General features: G+C 32.7%; 1 protein-coding gene and 1 long non-coding RNA gene across 2 annotated transcripts in view; both read left to right on the top strand.

Annotated features, from left to right (window-relative positions):
- Positions 1 to 21606, top strand: part of LOC102806896 (E3 ubiquitin-protein ligase MIB1) — a 148136-nt gene that overhangs the window by 111968 nt on the left and 14562 nt on the right. The window lies entirely within an intron of this gene.
- LOC144349561 (uncharacterized) lies at positions 16256 to 21513 on the top strand. The gene is made up of 2 exons (XR_013420009.2): positions 16256 to 16448; positions 18946 to 21513. It is a non-coding gene; the product is annotated as an uncharacterized LOC144349561 (long non-coding RNA).

The raw sequence follows: 21606 nt of genomic DNA on the forward strand, positions 1-21606 counted from the left end.
AAAAAAAATAAAAAATTCATACCTACTTCAGATTTTAATCTCTGTCTATAGAGATGTTAAATATGCAGGAGATGAGAGGGGATGGAAAGGTTTTTTGTTTAGGTGTTTAGACTGTACTGTGATGGTGGTTGAAAAAAAAAATATTTACCCATTCTCTCCCTTGCCCCCAGCTTAATTTTAGTGATGTGAAAGTCGTGTTTCCATCGTTTCCTGCATAAACGTTTCCTGTCTTCATAGATGCAGAACAAGATCTAAGCTTGTATCCATTTAGACAAAGAGAAATTATAGAACAATACAGAAAGTTGTAATGGGAGAATTAACCTAACATTTTGACAGCTGCAGACTAGACCACACAAGTTACCATTTGTCTAATTGTTTTGACTGTATCATCATTTCCTACTCCTGATTTTAATGTTGTTCTTAGACCAGAAGTTGATTTATTAGTGCTGATTAGGATGAAAACTGGGAATATAATTTCATCTCTGTGTGTCCATCCGTGTATGTGTCCATCTGTACCTGTATCTCAAAGATGACTTGACAAAACAGGGCCATATAATTTCATTCTGTGTGTCCATCCGTGTATGTGTCCATCTGTAAGTATACAATGTATCTCAAACATGACTTGACAAAACAGGGCCTTATAATTTCATTCTGTGTGTCCATCAGTGTATGTGTCCATCTGTAAGTATATCTCAAACATGACTTGACAAAACAGGGCCATATAATTTTATTCTGTGTGTCCATCCGTGTATGTGTCCATCTGTAAGTATATCTCAAACATGACTTGACAAAACAGGGCCATATAATTTCATTCTGTGTGTCCATCCGTGTATGTGTCCATCTGTAAGTATACAATGTATCTCAAACATGACTTGACAAAACAGGGCCATATAATTTCATTCTGTGTGTCCATCCGTGTACATGTATGTGTCCATCTGTAAGTATATCTCAGACATGACTTGACTTATTTCAATCAAACATTACACACACACGTCGCACTTCATACATGCATTTCTTTCTGTGATCCAATTCAAGATGGCCAAATGGCATCCATTTTAGTGCTAAATACTGGATCTTGGTCGTGCATGGACATGTTTCATTCAAACTTGATATGTCCATTAAACATAATGGGTTCTTGATGCACGCCATGTTTTTTCCTAAATTCGTTTCAAAATGGCTTACTTAATGAATGCTGTTTTCGAAGCCATATTGCTAACATGGCTGGACTGATCTTGTTCAAACTTTAAGCATATATCAAGTAACACATTTGCACATACTTATGTTTCAGAAGATGGCTGGTCATCATTTTCATACTAGAAATGCATTATGAATGTCATGGGCAAAATAAAGGAAGGAATCCCACAAATAAACCGGCTCCATTTTGTATCATGTCTGTCACACGAGTGTAAATAATTATTTGGCGCTAATTTTGACCATCACTAAAAACTGGACTTGGACTTGTCAATGACAATTTTTTATTTAATTTGACTTAAAAAATTTTTGACACACAGCTTGAATGTTATGATTGATATTTTGGTGCGAAGAAAGCAGGCAGTCGCACCACATCATGTTTCATATGAATCCCATACTATGCATGTGAAATTATTAAGACTCGAAATTCAAACATGTGCTACGTGACACACAAGTCATGGATTTTATAAAATGGTACAATGCAACAGAGGGGATGTTTTGTGAGAAAAGAAATTCAGTAAATTTGCTTTTTAGCTGAAATTTTGAAACAGAGAATGACAGTAAATGTTGTAATACTTTATTTTCGCTGGAATTAATTTTCGCTGAAAAGGCTTTTCGGGCGTTTTGTATGGAATTTATTTTCACTGATTTTTGATGAGTTTAATGTGAAATATAGGAAAAAAAGTATATTCTCTTAATTTTATTTTCACGGAATCATCCCTTCAGGGAAAATAGTGAAAATAAATTCCAAGCGAAAATAAAGTATTCTACAGTATACTAAGGATCTTTAAATCTTCAAACACCTTCACAAAATAAACAAGCAACTATTTTTGATATATTTTCAAAAATTCAAGACAAATTATGTCCTTTTGGTTCAAGAAAAATGCTCAAACTGGATTGAGTCACAGTAACATTCTTGATGTTTCGTTGCCATGAGTGCAAATCAATTTCTAAATGAATTAGGAGCAATGAATAACTGATTTGCAGTGTCTATGTGGTGGCCATTTGTTAGTGCCAAGTAAAAACGTGTGTGAAATCTGCTGTGATTTGATTAGAAAATGTTTTTATTTTACAACAATATCAGGGTTTAGTCTATATTTAGGCACCTAATTTGTTGATAGGGAAAAGTCAGTGACTATATTTAGGAATTTACAATGTGTGTGCTAATTGTGTATGGTAGTTTATGATAAAAGTTGTCACAGAGTTGATTCGTCTCACGTTTATGTAGCTATGCATCTTCTATACTCTATACCATTCTATTCAAATAACTAAGAGGTATAAGTGTGATATATGGATCATTACAAGTTAACATTACCCCATTAAACATTGACTTATAGTTTTGGTGATGTCACAGCACGTGCATGAGGTCATCACTATCCAAATGAAATTGCTTATTTTTTTTTGTCTTTTAGTGTGCTAAAGGATAATGCATCATGTTTGGCCTTGACCTACTCTGGTACATTTTGGCAATAGGTCTAATATAAATAACTCTACCTATAAGTAACATTGTAAAATATACCTTGTCTCAAACATATGGCCATTCTTTGATATTGTGTGAATCCTGTTTTAAAATAGATTTATTTTCAGACTATTCATTCATTTAAATTATGGATTATATTTTATATTAGTGTTACTAATATTTAAAGTGTATATTTCAAAAAATAATCTCAAATCAAAGCAATGTTTCATAATTTGAAAACTAATTAATTATTAGGTGAATTAAATTAAAAAAAAAATAATTTTAATGTACATTTCTTAGTTTCCAAATAATATCTTAACAATCTTCTATAGTGCAATGTCTTCAAGTAGACGGCATCACCATAATTACATAAACATCTTTCAACAGCAGTAATTTTACTTTAAATGAGAAACACATTTCAATTAAAAATTTCACCCAGCTGGACCACATTGTTGTTAGTGTTTTTCACAATGACAAGTTTCTCGTATCGTTTTAATGGATATAACTAAGCAAGGATTCCTGTTGTTCTAGTAGTTGCATATGCATAAATTCAAGAAATGTAATAACTGTTATTAAGAAGCAGCAATATGTTCATAATTTTTTTTATTTTGCTAGCATATTGTAATTTTTAAAAATTAATTTTGCAAAAATTCTGACATCTAAATCATAATAAACTCAGATATGTTCATAATGAGAATGATATTTATGGAAAATTTTCAAATGAATCCCCCAAAATGTTGAAATGTTGTTTTTATTACCATTTGTTAGATACATGCATACGTAGCATGTTATAGAGAGAAAAAACAAGTGTGTGGGCGTTATGGTATTACAAAACGTAGCTCTAATGAACAGCTGAATAACCCACGTCAAATAAAAATAATGCTATGTGAAATTGTATTTGCTTCTAAAAATGTAGAAATAGAGGGTTAATCAAGTTAATTTGCATAATAGCATATTATTATTATTATACCATAGTTGAATTATGCTATGTGATGAGTGTAAAGTGATGGGAAACATGAAATATTGGAAAAAAGTAGAATTAACGTAATACTCGCCTTGCGTTCATAATCTGCAATTATCATGGGAATCCGGAAAAAAAATTTCATAGTAACTGATTTTGTCGTTTGGTCACCAGCTGTAAAAAATGAATGAGTACAGAACATGAATGGATATATATTTGCTACTATGGTGAGCTTTCGGCTACATAATCTATGCTGTAAATCAGTATATACCATTATCTCCACAGGGGTGGTAAGGTATGTCTACCCGACTACAAGGAGCACACATGTACTCTTTATTCACACATACAAGTTTATATTCTGTGTCAGTAGTACATTATATAAAGTCTATCAATAAAGCAATGGGCATGTATGTATATTATCGCATGTTTTGTTAACTTAATAAATCAGTCTATTTTTCATAATAACATCGAACACCCTTTGAAACATCTGCGTCAGAAACACTTTTCATGATTCATAATTATGGCATTTTAAGACCACTGATCTGTTTTTGAGTTTAATACCATTGTCACCTTCAAATTAACAAAGCCCCATTTACATAAAATTAGCATTATTAAGAGCTGTCATAATTTTTTTCCAAAAAAAATATATTTATGTGCTGTCACATTATAACCATATTTAATAGGATTTCCCTGTTCGTGATTGCCACATCTTCTGTTTAAATCATAAACCTTATTAACTCATGAGAACCTATCAAGTACTGTTAAACATTTTTGGATTTTTTTATATTGGGACATACCCGTGTTGATAAATGTGAACAGTGCTTAGCATCTACACCATCTTAGTAGATAACAAAAATGCCTTTTAAATTCGTTTTAAGTCAATCAATTACACTGAAAATAATTGAGACAATGTATTTTTTGTATGGGTATTTTGATCCCATGAAATGATTCATTGAAAGATGCTTACAGGAGTTTCTGAATACTTCCACTTTATGTGACAAGATAAATGTTATTGAAAATTCTAATCCAATCTTTCATTCATTTTTGTTGATATAGACATGCAAGCTTCTCAGTCACTGGGGCATGATATTTATAGTAACTCTCCTTTTCCAGCTTAGTCGTCAATTTCATCCAATTAGTCATCTAAGTTTTCCTAATTTCATCTTGAATGATATACTATATATATATATATATATATTATGTCTCTCACCATATAAAGTTCATGTGGAAACCATACTAGAGTAATTTTAACAATGACGTTTTGGAGTGTTATACCAGGAGTTAGATGGCAAACAATTTCCACTTTGGATTAATTCAACACTCATTGTAGACGATACCTGAAGAACGAACACTTGTTTTATCTACTAACTTATTTTATTGATGATATCTGTTGCGTAGATTTCATGATCCAATTGAAATCACTTTCTTTCTTATCACTACTATTTCTCCATATTTTTTTTTCTGTAATAGTCTCTAATTGTGATTTTAATTTTCAAGCCCAACACTGCTTGTGGTGTTTGTTCAAAGCAACAAATGTCTTGTGTCAAAGATCTATTTTAACCATGATCCATTCTTAAAATAATAATAAATCCTGTTACCATTTGTTCTAGTACATGTGCTTCCATAAATTAGATAGTTAGGACACTGCAAATTACATACAATGACAATCATTTAAAAACATCGCCCACCTAAAATTATTTCTGTTAACCACAAGAATGTGAAAAAAGTTTAAGATTTGTCATAATGCTATTCTCTGCCTGTTTGGAAAGTGGCTAAATGTATAGAGGGGTTTCGAGTGCCATCAGTCGAGAATGGGAGGGGGGGGGGGTTCTAGCTCACCCAACCTTGGCTAACATCTTAATAGTATTACATGTAGCTACTGTGACTATATAACTGGTTTATTCTTAGTGGAAGCCAAGCTTGTTAGGAATCTTTTTTTCCACCTCATTATCACAAAACAGTTGCTGTCTATGGAGTGAAATGAACTGTGATGTTATCGACTGTTAGTCCTTTAAAGAATTACCAACAACCAGTGTAGTGTCAGGGACACATGCAGACATCATAAATTCTGACGCATTATGCAGCAAAAAATTATTAAAATATCATCAAGGTAAATAATATTTCAGTTAATATTCAATGTTTTTTGATGAACTGAAGTGATGTAATCTGTAATCTATGAATAATGACAGAAAGGTTGAGAAGCGTTTATTTCATTTTGGTCTACAAAATAATCTTTATGACCCCCTAAAGTTCATACTTCCTGGAGATGGGGGTTACTCATTCAGGTATTTCCTGAGGGTAAAAATTTCTCAATTTCTTCCCACAAACATATTAGTTTTTCTAGTTGATAAAAAAAAATAAGAAAAGTTTTATGTATAAACATAATTGATTTTATTGGGACAATATCTCATAAATTGTCACGAAGTGTGACCTCTTGGCTGTTATGATGTTAGGATTTTATTTTGCGGCTTACATGCTAGTCTTATGTTTCCTCTTTGTGTCACAGACTTACAAGAGCTTGGAAAGACCATTTTTTTTGTACGACAATCTTGTAAAATCTTGTGACCTCTTTCCTGGCACTTGCCACCACCACACCCCAGCTAATTTGTGTTCAACATTCTTGTGTATTGCTACAGATCCTGAAATGGATGTGTTGTATTCTTTTTTTCTGAAATTAACAACCACTAACTGCAGCATTCAAAGACTTGTGTGGAAATACAGTATGTATAGGCAGTGATTTCCCACAGGAACTCATATATATATATTAATCTAACAACTTGAATGAAAGGCGAGCCAAACTACTGCAGAATATAAGATTTAGTCAAGCTTTTCAATGCCCTAATTTTTCACACCAAGATTTTGATACATTTTTCTTATTTTCTTTGTTTATTTTTGAGCGACTGGATATAATTTTTCATTATCTTAAGTTTTGATCAAAGTTATTGAAAAAGAAAGATATGGAGCAAAATTAGCAGGTTTATTTGTGATAGTTGAGAAAAATTGACAATGTCACTAGTAATTTGGCTTGATTATAATTTATAAAACAAATCATTGAACATCGTCATCCTAAATGGTGGTTTTCAGTGTTAAAATGAATCCATCTAAAAAAATAGTAACCCCAGGTATCTTTTCAGAATCATGTGTGGCTGAATTTTTTCACATCACCTGACGATGCTGTTTTTTCACATCACCTGATGATGCCGTTTTTTCACATCACCTGATGATGCCGTTTTTTCACATCACCTGATGATGCCGTTTTTTCACATCACCTGACGATGCCGTTTTTTCACATCACCTGACGATGCCGTTTTTTCACATCACCTGACGATGCCGGTTTTTCACATCACCTGACGATGCCGGTTTTTCACATCACCTGACGATGCCGGTTTTTCACATCACCTGACGATGCTGTTTTTTCACATCACCTGACGATGCTGTTTTTTTCACATCACCTGACGATGCTGTTTTTCTCCCATTCATTTTGCCTATCCATAGAGGCGTTTTTCTCCCATTCATTTTGCCTATCCATGGAGGTGTTTTTCTCCCATTCATTTTGCCTATCCATGGAGGCGTTTTTCTCCCATTCATTTTGCCTATCCATGGAGGCGTTTTTCTCCCATTCATTTTGCCTATCCATGGAGGCGTTTTTTTCCCCATTCATATCGCCTAACCATAGTGGCGTGTGTTTTTTTCCCATTCATTTTGCCTTTCCATAGAGACGTTCAGGAGGCAAAATGTGATGTCCTTTGAGCGAGCTAAAAAATCTTGTTGCTACGGTGAATTGACAAATTTTGGTGTAATTATAAAACAATGTATTTCTACTGATATTCCTGCATAGGATAGTATATCGCATGATACCTCATGAATAATCTATATTCTATTAATAGGTTTTAACCATCACGACTTCTCAACAATAGGACTTCCCTCCATTTAATATTCCTATTATAGTTTTTCTTCGGAATTCTGATTATTCATTGTCATCATTTCATAAATTGTCTCGCTGACCTAATTTATAATATCAGAATGCATTTTTTTAAACAATTTATACCCTCAAGAAGTAGGAATGATTTTCATGAAAGCAAGATTTATTTTAAATAATAACCACATTATTTATAAATGTTTTTTTTTATTATTTGAATTTGTGGTGGTTTAACCTTTTTATTAGCATCAAAGTTTTGTTACCCTTACACAATAGAACCAACATGATTTCCAAAAAATGTTGATGTAGCTCTTAAAAATGGAAGCCCATTTAAAATTATCCCCGAACAAATTAATAAAAAAAAAAGCAAAATGTTGAAAGACAATGATTGCAGCCTAGAGGTAAATCAATGCTATCTTTCATGTTCTCTTGTTTGACTGTCAGGTAATTAATTTTACCAAATAAATAGCATTGCCAGTACTGTAGAATACTTTATTTTCGCTATTTTCGCTGAAGGGATGATTAAGTGAAAAGAAAATCCAGCGAATATACTTTTTTTTCTATATTTCACATTAAACTCATCAAAAATCAGTGAAAATAAATTCCATACAAAACACCCAAAAAGCCTTTTCTGCAAAAATTTATTCCAGCGAAAATAAAGAATTCCACAGTATTTTAAATAAAGTTGTAAATGAAATTTTGACAAATTCTGCCTGAATTGTTAATACGTTTTCATTTTCTCATTTACCTGTAATGTTCTTGTATTCATCTAGTATTGGCGTGGCATAGTAACATGTGCTATCACTAGCAGTTTGACACATGCATTGCTATAAGCCACGCCCACCTCTATATTACTGATCGTGAATGGAATACTTTTTCTGATGTGATTTTACTTTCAACATCAACTTCAACATAAGACTTTTCATACAATCAGTTTTTTGAAACAGATAAATTTATATGTCCATCTTAAATTCAAATACTACAGATAATTTTGTTTTAATCATCCACCCTTTTCATGTTGTATATTGTCAAAGTTACCTTACAGATTTGCAAAGTAAGAGTGTAACTTTAAAATATGACTTAATTTGACTATAGTCACACCACTGTTATTTTCATAAGTGCATGAGCTACTAATAGTATTTTCTCTATTATTTATTCATTAATTTGGGACCAAATGGACATATTTCCCACTCACAGCAGCACTTGATTTGTCCAGGTTTATTTCATAAAAGGTGACAAATGTAGACTTCAGTGTTTGAAAGGTTAAGTTAGCACATTCTATGACATATCAATTTCCATTTTACTTTCTAACCTTGAAATAAGTATAAAAAAATTAATGGAGATTTTCAGAATATATTTGCACAATCTTTTAATAATTTTCAACTCATTTGTATAAATTTTTGACTTCATATCAATAATTATCTTTTAAGTTCTCCCGTGGGACCTGTCAATTTGTGACCGCAAATCCTGGAAACTACTCGCATATACTAGGTGGGTACTAAGAAATATAGGTGTGGCTAGACTTTATAAGTGTTTGAGGCAAGTACAACTTGACAGCATCTGCATAATTATGACATTGTCTCTGTCCTGACAGAATTGATCACCTGATCAGCTGTTACCTGAGACTGCAAATGTTACCATCACTGCTGGCGGATCAATGTCAACTACATATACTGTACAGGGATCAATTACTAGCCGGGTTTTATTTTCACTCTGATAGCTAAATGTGTGGAATCAATATGAATTTTTACCACACGTGTAAATACGACAATCGCCCTTTAAAATCCAGTAAATATTCAAATTTAAACAAAAAATGTATTGTTTCTTTCACAAATCTATATCCCTACAGCATCAAGTAAAGTATAATTAAACCTGGCAAACATTTTTTGATAGTATTCTTTAAACATGGAAATCCAGTGGACAGCTCCCTCATGCAGTGACATAGCGCCCCCTTGTGGTGATACAGCATCACCTTTTGCTGTTTTTAGTAAAGAGTTTACTTTTTTATTGAAAAATCTTCAAATAGTTTGTGTCCGTCATCTAATTGCCTTTAAATCTAATACTGCTTGTTTTATTGGCAAAGATTTCAGTGCTGACTGATTCCTCTATTACCTGTTAGGCAATGATACCAACAACCATCTGTGTTTTTTCTATGGATAAAAGATTTCAGCTAAAGTGAAATATTTTTAACAGTAATTTACTGAAGTATTTGTGGGAGAATTCACTAAAGAAAATGTGTCAATTTTGGTGAATATCTTATTTGTCCTATTAGAAGCACATGTAAACCAACAATTGGATTTGTTGTATACAAAATCATTAAAATGTACCGGTACCTTAATTTGACTATAGAGAACACCTAATGTCTCTAATTGTAGTAAAGATGGCTACAATGTAAAACTATTTTTGTACTAAAGACAACACATAATACAACATTTGGACATGTTTCTGCAAATTTGCACATGCTAAAAAAAAAATAAAAAATACCTCAAAATATTTAGTTTTCTTGTGGGGAAAATTACAAAATGTGGGAGGACTAATACGTGTACTGTAACTACATAACTATTCAGAATGTCACACCATTTTCTTATTCAGCTTTCAACTTCTGTTAAGATAAAATGTGTGCACTGTCTGTCACATGAGATATAGATATTAAGACTTTGTGACTCGAGCTGTAGTCTAATGAATCTTGAACTAAACAGGATTGCCAACAGAACACGTAATTCTTTTTGAAAGAGAGATTTTCCTTTTGAGCTTCCAAGAATGTACGTGAAGCGCATCTGGTTTATCTGCAGCTAATGGCTCAATAGAGTACTTTGTTTGAATGGGGATAGAGAGAGAAAATAAAAGCGAGCTTAGATCATCTTTCTTGTTTCCAAATAGCTAGTCTCATAGGCTGGCTGCGTGTATGGAGAGAGAATACCAGTAGAGCCATCATAGAGACAGGTGGATTCAGACAGTATACTTGTTTATCCATGGCAATTGCACTGTGTTACAGATAGTAACAGTGACCTTTTACCTAAAATACTAAGATTCATTAGTAGTATTATGTGCTGAAGCTCTCGACATATGAATCCCCGTCAGTTGGCAACGTGTCAAATTTTATCAGTTTAACCATTTTGATATGCAAAGTCCTCATTTCCGGAAAAATGATAAGAATTTGAAAAGGGTGCATCTTCAGATAAGTCTTGTCTCACAGCAATTTACTAGATTGAAAATTAGAATAGGAATTCAGAGAGTAACCATGCAAATGTTGTCTCAGGGCACCCATGTATGATCATCTTTAACTCTCTTTTAATACTTTTGTCACATTTAACAAACCTAAAAAACTATTTTCTTATTTTTTCTTTTCCAGATCTGTAGGAAATGAGAAATTGATATCTATTTGGCTCAAAATGAGGGAAAATATTACACTAGCAATTTGAGAGGAAAATGATGGTATCCTAACATAGTCACAAAGTTGTCTATTCTATCTTCTGATTGTTTCCAAATAAAATCTTTAAAATATTGGGGGTCAGAGGTCATAGAGGTCACTATACATCAAAATGGCATAAATATTTCTGCTGTGAGGTCAAGTTGTGTTTTGACCAAATTGAATCATGCAAGTCGGGAGATATCAAATGAAATCAGTTTACTGTACTTGCATAGTATTTTTAACATGCAATAATTTCTTAAACAGTGAATCTTGAAATATAACTACAACAAACAGGGTTGTCACTAATTATTATGCAAATTAGCATAAGATAAATAATTATTTGTGGCACTGAAGTATTTTTCTTTCGATTCTTGGGTAAAAAATCAGAGAAAATTATTATACAATGTTTAATTAATGAATTAATAATTATATTTATAAATTCCCTATTTTTAAAATGAATATGAGATGTTATCAATCATGTTTACTTTGCACACTTCAAATATGAACTATGATGCTGTGGCTTATTCCAGTATTAGTCCAATTTATAGTTTACCGATAGCTGACCCTAAAGGTAAGGGAAATGTAGTTATTAATGGAAAGAAAACTATTTTGATAGTATTATTTGATTATTAATGTATCATGCAATATTTTGGTGCCAATATTCCTGGGCTGTCTATTGTCATCATGTTGTGTAAATTTTATACACATGGCATGAAAAAGGGATTTTGATAATTTCTGTTTAATCCCTCTTAAAGTAGCGGGGAAAAATGAGTATTAGTTTAATTGCAATTAGGGCATTCTTCACTAGTTACTAAGGATGTAACTATGACAATATATATATTTTCAGAAAGCTGAGATATAGGTGAATAGTCGTGTATTTTTCATCTTACTATTTTCATGGGAGATTAAGCTACGAAAGGTCTTGTAAAACTCTCAAAAAAAATATATATTTTTGATGTGCCTGAGTCCGTTTCATAGATGTTGCCATTACAAACGTCTTGATAATTTGAAAATTTAGTTTGGTTGTGGTTAAACAGCTAATTTTTTATCAAATGTATTCCATAGCAATGATAGTTTATAACTATACCAGTATCAAGAAGACTGTTCCATGAACAGTTTTAGACTGTGGTAGAAACAAAATGAAACGAATGAAGCAATTGATGTTAACGTGGACAAAATGGTATATCAATTCATTCAAGACTTTTTATGTTTTACCGCTTCGTTCAGTATGAAAAATAAATTCATTTTCTTTTATCTGATATTTAGTCTGAATATGTGAACGTAAGCTGGAATGTTCACTATAACTGGGTTTTTGAAGATAAATTCAAATTGAGCACCAAATGCTCTAAATTTAGACCAAAGCTGAATGTAGTAATATGTTTTGGTTTTTATTTGTGATAAGTCCAAAATAAAAAATATATATATATAAGTAAATTACATAAAAATAATTTGGGTAGGAAAATTCATAAGAATTTGAATTATTAATTCTGTATAGTATGTATGACTGTATAATTTTGTCTGCAACTAAAGTATGTTGAATTTTTATTAAAAAAAAAAAATAATCAAAAAAAAAAAGTATGTCGGATTTACTGTAAAATGTTAATAATGAGTGTAAAACATTTAAAATCAACTAATAATTCCCCTCCAGCTATGAACAATAATAATCATTTTGTTTATTTCATACTTTGAAGTCATGTTACAAGCTAGGTGTCAGTTTTTGTTTTTCTCTGTAATTTTAACTAAAAATACGATGACCTTTGTACCTTAAAATCTGAAGGAGTGGTGGGGTCATAGTTCACACTATACATACAGAGGATGTGGAATATTTCTGTTGCACTGAAGTGTGAATGAACTTTAACCTATTAATATTGAGGTCATTTTAACTTTATCCAGTGGTTCGATCATATTTTAACTTTTTTGGGGCCTTCATTTCTCTCACTGACATTCTGATGTAACATTTTGCAAATAATTTTTGTTGATTTTGACCAAAACTTACATAATTTCTCATTGGCTACAAGGATTGGTGAAAAACTTTTGGAAAAAAAAAAAAATTACAGTTTTATTTTCTGGAAGATAACAAATGTTGATTTTGTCCCTCAAAGGATTAAAGAGATTTCATAGATTTATTTTTCATTTTTAACCTTTTGGTTTTAATTCCTGCTTAATTATTCGTTTTACACCCAACGTTGTTGTGGTCACATGACTGAAATATGAATATGACATTAATATCATGCTTTAGCATACACTTTAATGTACTCAGTATTAGCAGCTTATTCAAGATGGCTGCCTCCATGGTTGCCATTAGTTTGTGATTATCATGATTTAGTCACCTCTCAATGCTAAGGGAAATTATCTACTCTCGACAGTAGAAATGTTGATTCCTAGTTTTTAATTTTCTCTTCATTTGTTCATCTCTTAATTTCATGAACCAATTACAAGACCCCCCCCCCAAAAAAAATACTGTTCTTCACTGAAAGGGTTGGATCAGTGTAAGTCTGATTTCCAGTTATGCATATACTGTATTAATTGTTTTCTGCTATATGTATACTGTGAACTTGAATGTTATGACAATTCAACTGGAAAATTAGATTTAAATTACTTAGGGCTCACTCAACCATTAATTCCAACTCTCTATTGCTGGTCCCCCCATTTTAATTGAGTTCACCTTTTAATTGTATACTCCTCTCTTCAGGACACGTATAGTTAACTGGAGGTATATTATCTAACTACAAGTGTTGGGGTTCAGGTTAGGGATAGGGGGGCCTTAAGGAACTCTTTCTGAAAATTAATTGGAAATTGTTAACATATAGAAATGACATGACATGTGTTTATGATAGTGTCATTAAACACAGTGTCATTAAACAACTGTCTGTTTTTCTGTTTTTGTGGGTGGTTGTCGGAAGGATGCATCTAATTCTGATGGGAAAAAAACAGCGTTTGAGTCTACATTTTCCGGAATGATTCTATTTGAAACATCTCCTTCCTCTATGTTACAGACCATGCCCTTTTATAAGAATAGTTGAACCAGCTGGATTGGCATAGTCTACATACCAAGCTTACAAAAAAAGAATCTATGTATGGGCAAAGGCACTTGATAAGAATGCCCCAGTTCTTAACAGCTGTGTGTACACGAGATAGGCAAGTATACTGGACTTGGTTTCATCAGAAATTACAACCATTGATTACATCATTTCAAATAATACCCCTAAAATAAAACGACCAACAACAACATTCTTTACAGCCGGAAATTACCAGCACTTTGAATCCAATGGTCTCACTTGACCTTTTTAAAGAGTTTTTTTAATTGATAAATTTGTACAGTGACATGAATAGAAAGCCTATGCCCTAGACTATAGTCAGTATGATTGGACACTACTTTGACAAATTTTTACTAGGTAAATTACAGTTCTTGTTCTCACCATGTGAAGGAATCAGTGTGGTCTCCCTTCAGGGCTTATAGACATACTTCACTAAGCATAGACTTAAACATGTGTATCTACCATATTGCAATCCCAATTGCCATTTGACATTTGAAAAATATTTTAAAATGGCAAATTATATAGTGTTTATTTGTGGTGGTATTGTGAAACAACCACCAGTCTTATACCAGCAAATTCAAAGAATTATGTTAAAAAAATAATTAATTAGTTTTGCTTCCAAAAAATAATTAGATAATACAATACATGGCAGTCATTACCTGATTATTTTGGAATCATGACCAGGCTTGAATCTTTGTCGTGGTGAATTATATTTTTTATTCACAGAATTGATTTCATTGTCCAGGAATGCATTTATTTCTAATTTGTAAATGAATAAGTATGTGATTTAGGCCATCTATGCTGTCTCAGTTTGGGCTATTAGAACAGTCTATGCCCCAGCTGATCAAGGAATCCCTGTTCTGCTCTTAAAACTCTAAGTATTGAAGGGTTCACCACACAACATGGTATGTGAAATTAATCACTGTTCCTTTGTGCATGTGGTTCAATAAACTCTCCAAAGATGGAAGGCAATTTTGTTAGAGAGTGTGAATTTTAGAAGTTTGTAAAGTAGGGACGATGGGAGAAAAAAAGCTATTGAAAATGGGGATGAATGAACCAGTACTTACCATTGTTCTCTCAGTGTTAGTACAGTAGTGTAGCCTAGGACGCAAAGATGCAGAGATGGAGGGTGGCCAGAGAAGAAATCTGGAAAATAAACAGAGTAAAATGGCTGTAGGCTCTCGAAAGTGAAATCACTGTATCAGCTGATGGCTGGAGTAACAAAAAACCTGACTGACAAGTTGTGGCTTAGTCAGAGGTATGATGAATGATGTATTGGGGAGTTGGCCAGTGATGGAAATACCCTGGTTGGCATATGCAGATTAGGGGGAAAAAAAACCAGCATGCCAGGAGTCTGTCTTACACAGCTGATCAGCCCGAAAAAGGAGTGAATGCTGAGGTCTGTTAAAATTCCTTGCATAGTTGGTATTCAGACCATTCACGTCAGCAGTCAGTCTAGGCAACGATCCACTGTGTCAGATTGCACTTCAGCTTCTGTGTCCTTTAATGCTGCAAACTCCACAGGGGTGAGCCATGAGGAGGCCTTGAGGCAAACAAAACTCAAACATATGTAAACTCATAAAATATACACTAAACTCCCTCCCTACTTACCTGCATATCCCTGGGATAAAAACATGAAGAAAAACAATTTGAAGAATTTACTACAGAGGTCACCTTCAAGTTGGTTTCATTGAAGATGTTTCTGTAGCTTAAAATGATACAGATTCATAAATAATAAATAACAAGCATTGGACTTACAGTGCAGCAGCCAGTAGTGATTTAAAAAAAAGAAGCGAAAAGCAAGCTAGCCGCTAAGTAATTTGAGATGTGGAGCCACTATTCTTCTGTTGAATTATACACACTCTGCCCACACACATGTCACATGGTTGCCACTTCTAAGTAAAACCCATTTATTTCCACGATATTCTACATACTGTTTTACTTACATATACACTGCCAGTCAAGCATTTGAAAAATGTCTATGGGAGGAGGAGGCTAAGAGTGAAGCATCTTCAGGTATGTTTTCTCGCCATATTTAGACACAGCATGCATATATAAAAAAAAAGCTCTGTATTTGCTGTCCGCAAGCTTCTACCATTGATGAACACCAAAATAGCAGCTCGACCCAGCTAAAAATAGACCAAACCATAAAGGGAAGGCAGTCCTTTGATTGGTTTCTATTTTTAGTCTGCATTCCTATTGTGCATCACATTCACACAGGAACTATCAGTGCCTCTTTTGCATGAGAATTTGGACTATTCCATTTTAGTCATAAGGGGTGAAAAGGTTGACAGCTTGCGTGGGCGTAATACTGCTGGCTATGTGTGGGCAGCTTTGGATGTTCGTTCTTGTCCTCGAAAAATTCTGCTTCTATGATGCTCTCAATAGGAATAGCAGAATGTGTACCTTTCAATGAATGGTTTTGTCGTGCAGGGGAAAAACTGAATGGGTTTTTAAGCTGCAGAGAGGTCAGTAAAAATCATAAATATTTACTGAAATTAGTATGCGAGTGTCAGAAATGTTAGCCAATAGTAGAGCAGCTTTTGTTTTTAAGGTTAGTTTTAAGGCTTATTTCAGAATCTTTTTTTTCCCTGTTGTGCTGTAGTGGTAAAAAATGATGCCCTCTATGTTAAGATCTTGCAGTTTGAATGACATGTGAGTATTAAGAACATTTTTAACATTTCAATGTCCTGCCATATAGGATTTGTGAAAAGGGGAAGGGGGGAAGGTTACTGATTAATATTCTCTTTGTAGTTTGCAATTCATACATCACATTGCACAAAGATATGATATCTTTGACCTTAGGAGGTCTGCTATTAAATTCCTCATAATTTTTTTTATTAGCAACAACTGCTAAATCTTCTCAAGGAGTGTCATTGTATTTATTTCATAAGTAGCTTTATTTTAATTACTTCCAGGTGGGACAAGGAATAGGAGTCACTTTTTCAACCATGTGCTCTGTACTAACTGGATGAATGGGGTGACCATTTTGAATGCCAATATTTTCAAACTATAGTTGGTGCAACATTTTTCAAATTTTTATAAAATTTGTTACAACTTATTTGCTTATTTTGGACCAAATGGAGGTAATTTCTCATTGGCTATAAGTTTTGATCAAAATTGTGTAGAAATATGAAAAATAAATATTGACTATGTATATGTATGGTATTCAGAAGGTTAAATGATGCTGACATTTCTTCAAATTTAGCTGTGGGATGAAAGCAAAAAGATAGGAGGGAAAAAATGCCTAATACTTAATTTTGTGGTGTTCTTTAAAATGGTACATAATTTAGATTACTTTTATTGATAACATGAACAACCTTTAGTATTAATGGAAATATTCTTGTTTGATACTAGTAAAAGAAAAAAAATCTGATTTTAAACTATACTCAGTCTACTATATATAAACAATACAAAAATATCAATGTGTGAAACATTGAGGTTATCTAATAAGTGAGGTCTTTTTTATTCGGTCTGAATATAATAAAATCTGTATTAGAAGCCGCATCCCTAATAGAAGTCCCACCGTTTCTTTTTGTACAATTGAGAACCAAAAATTCACCATTTCTCATATGTGTAGATACTCTAATAGAAGCCGCATCCCCTTGGTTGCATTGTACCATTTTAATAGAAGCCACGACTTCTAATACAGATTTTACAGTAGTTGTCAATAAACAAATGAAAATTAATACATGAATTTAATACATCTCATATTATAGAGTAGCGATAAACTGATATCATAATATATTATTTTTAATTAGTAGTTTTTTTTCTCTCTTATTTTGCTTATAGCTACCGTAAAATGTGGTAAATAAAAACCCAGTGAATATGCAAAGTTTACTGTAGAATACTTATGTTGTTTTTTTTACAGGAAAGATAGTGAATATCTTTGTAATTGTCAAATCTGCAAAAATTGAACACTGAATATTTCTCCCTCTGTAGCATGTCTATCACATGTAACTATTTTTGTCCATATACCAGTACCACATTGTTGGTTTGGGGCAGATTGAATCAAATCCACAACCTCCCTAACACCTCAGTATCACATTGTTAGTTTGGGGCAGATTGAATCAAATCCACAACCTCCCTAACACAAAGTTAAACTTTACGTTATTAGTTTTAAGATCATTGACTTATTTAACAAAGTACTAACTATAAAGAGTGGATAACTGTTGATTGAAGTTCATTGTACATTAAATGGCCTAATTATGGGACACTGTAAATATTTCATGTACATTTTCCCATGCTTCATGTTACAATACATGATATACTTCATATGCTAAGGTCAACTGTGATTTGTCAGATGACATTTTTTTCTTCTTTTTTTTTGCCTCATGTTGTGTTCACTATGGTCCTACATTCTGGTAAGACTTCCAAACACATGGTACAGTAAAATCTGTATTAGAGGCTTCTATTAAAATGGTACAATGCAACCGAGGGGAGGCGGCTTCTATTACAGCATCTACACATATGAGAAATGATGAATTTTTGGTTCTCAATTGTTCAAAAAAAATGGGTGCGACTTCTATTCGGGATGAGGCTTCTAATACAGATTTTACGGTAATAGATTTGCTGTAATGATGTCCTATCAGATAAGGATGATAAAAACTGTCTGTGCTGTGTGTTGTTTCTGTACTCGGTGCACATTAAATGAACCCATCACCAAGCACATCAAATTTTCTGTGAAATAATGGTTCATTTTTTTTCATGTCAGAGATGCTGCTTCTAGATCTTTCATTGGGTTCTGAGTATTACGGTAAATAAATAAGTGCATAAATGAATAAATAAATAATTACAAAAATATTACCAGAATCAGTGATTTTAATCTGTTAATAGATGAATTATTTCCTAATGGCTACTGTTAATTATTTTGAGTTATCGGGTAGGATGTGTCACTTTGTCATGTGACTTGTTTGCGGATTTAGGTACTAATGAGTTAATATTTGATATTTGTTGTGTTAACAGAAAAGTGGCGTATTACATTGACATTGGTGGATATATATTCAAAAGAATCTTGCAATGGAAGAAATAGATTCAAAGAGCCATTAGGAATGAAAGATCTGTACAAATGAAAAAGATGGAAGGTATAAGTATTGTAGAAATGTAGTAATGGAGATCCCACAGTACAAGCCCTCGGAGGCCTGGTATGAATATTGGAGCTATGTACAGCCATTGTAGACTAAATGTAATGATGAAAAGAGACGAGTCGATGCATTGTTCTTGTGAGCAATCGAGTTTCACCATTTCAATCATTGTCTAACCTTCCAGACATGTCATCAGGGTCCCAAGAGACACGTTCGATAACAACTTATTATGTTTTGCGCACAATACAGTTCATGAAATGAAAGAAATGTTTGATTGTGCTTAATCTGCTTTTGTCTGGACTTGAAGTCGAAATCATGTCAGCAAAAGCTGTCTTTCAAAATGTTAAAATGTTTGTTATTGAATATACATGTCACATGACTATGCCGTGTTAAAAAATAGTGTCATACCCTAACCAGTGTCTTATTTATAGTACTTGTGGCAAAAACAAATTCTCAAATGACAATTAGATGTTCCTTGTTCTTGCACATTATAAATTCAATTTGGTCAACTATTGACATTCATTGTAACAAAATAGAATTTCAGATTATTGATACCTTTCTTGTCCACTAATCAAGATTGCTTTTGTTTCAACATTTGTCTCAAAAAATGAACCTTGTTATTTTCTCCATATTTTTTTTTTTTCTCAAAATCAGATTATAATCTGTAGCAAATAGGACATTATGTCTATCTGGTCTGCAATTAAAAAATAATATATAGAATAATTTCAATAATGTGCAAAAATGGGAAACATTTGAGTGCTCAAAAAGTTAAAGCAAATGGGTTTTCTTTGTAGATTCTTTAGTGACACAAGCAAATAGAAATTGCAGGAACCCTTGGAGATTTTTGATTTGTCCAAGCATTAGAATGAGTCTTCTTATGTAAGTTTCTTTTAGCAACTTACATTTTTGCATTTACTTTCAATATTACTGTTCTCATGGCAACCATTTTGAATTGAAACATGGTCTATTAATCATTGATTAATATCTGAAGAGTTGATCTCCATATTCATTTTATTAATGTAAAAACGTATAGTTAGGTAATATTCTTTTGAAAAAAGTGTCTCGTAGGCTTTTCTCCAAAGTGTGCTTTTAACCCCTGTCATGTGAAAACAATGAATTAGTAGTAAATGACAATAATCTGTGGAAAAAGTCATCAGAAAAGAAGTTACTGTAACTTAAAGCGTCACAGAGGGGACATCACGTTGAAATTTTGTGTGAACAAAAACATATTTCACATGAATTGTTTATTCATGTTCCCATTATTCCATGCACACTTCTATTTGCAGGGTTTGAGGTAATATGACAAAAACATAGAATAAATGATGCTGACAAACATGAAACCTGTTTTAAGCCCTATGTGATAACACCCACAGATTATTGAATAGGTCAAGTATTTAGTAGGGAGAGTTCATTGATTTGAAATAATTTCTGTTCACGTTTATTTCCAACCACTCAATATAAAAATATTGCAATTAATGATTTCTCAGTTACGATACTATCAGAAAAACTTACTTTTTTCATTTATTCTCCAGTATATTGATTATATGTGTATTTTTCATGAGGGATTTTGAGTGGGTGGGGCACCCACTAATTCTATTTTCCATCCACCTACATTTCCACAGATTTGTCATAACGGTAATTATATGCAAATTAGATTACTGGCACCTATTTAGGTTTTTATTTTGTGGAGATTACAGTCTTTAGATGCATCATGTGGGTTTGATTATATTGCATGATATAAAATATGTGATGCCTTCATGCAATCAATTATCCATGACTCTGTGTACAGTTGGGCTTCTGCCTTACTTTGAGTCATTTCCTATAAAAATATATTGTGGGGAATGTGAAGCATTGTGGGTAAATGTTTTTTGAGGTACATGAGCAGCATGCAAATGCAGAAAGAGGAAATGAATTCCCTATTTCTATATTTTTGCTGATTTATTCTTTGAAAGTAATAAAAAAAGCAGCATACATGTACATCACAAGATGTATTTAATATTTTGTATGCTATTTTGTTTCATATGACAAACATTCTGTTAGCAGGTAGTGAAATTTTAAGAGTCTTATCACATTTACCAAGTGTTTGGTATATATATATAGTCATGTGTCTGAAGAGGGGACTTTGTGTTTTCGATGTAGACAGGTTTCTGGTTAACACATGGTTTGAAATGACAGTTTTATTTTTTATTTAGGATTGGAACTATTATTTCCATCACAGTGCTGTGATAGGCGCTGCTGCGGCACAAGAATTTAACTCTCTGAATGTACGAATTGTTCACTTCAAAATAAATGTTGATGCACATTTTTCATGTATTTTCATTCCATTTTTCAGATTGAATGGACATAATTTTACCTTGCCTTCTCGTCGGAAAAGTTAATATGCATGTTTATTATGGAAATTGATTTGCCGTTTGAAGAGTTAATAAAAGTATTGCACAATGATTTTAAATGTCACAGTTATATGTATAATTCTTTTGAAAAAAATTATTAAAATTGAAGCTGCGTTTCAACTAGTACATGGTATACATGTATAGTTTAATTA

Source organism: Saccoglossus kowalevskii, chromosome 18, assembly GCF_978046115.1.
Source record: "Saccoglossus kowalevskii chromosome 18, keSacKowa6.1, whole genome shotgun sequence".
Classification (NCBI taxonomy): domain Eukaryota; kingdom Metazoa; phylum Hemichordata; class Enteropneusta; family Harrimaniidae; genus Saccoglossus; species Saccoglossus kowalevskii.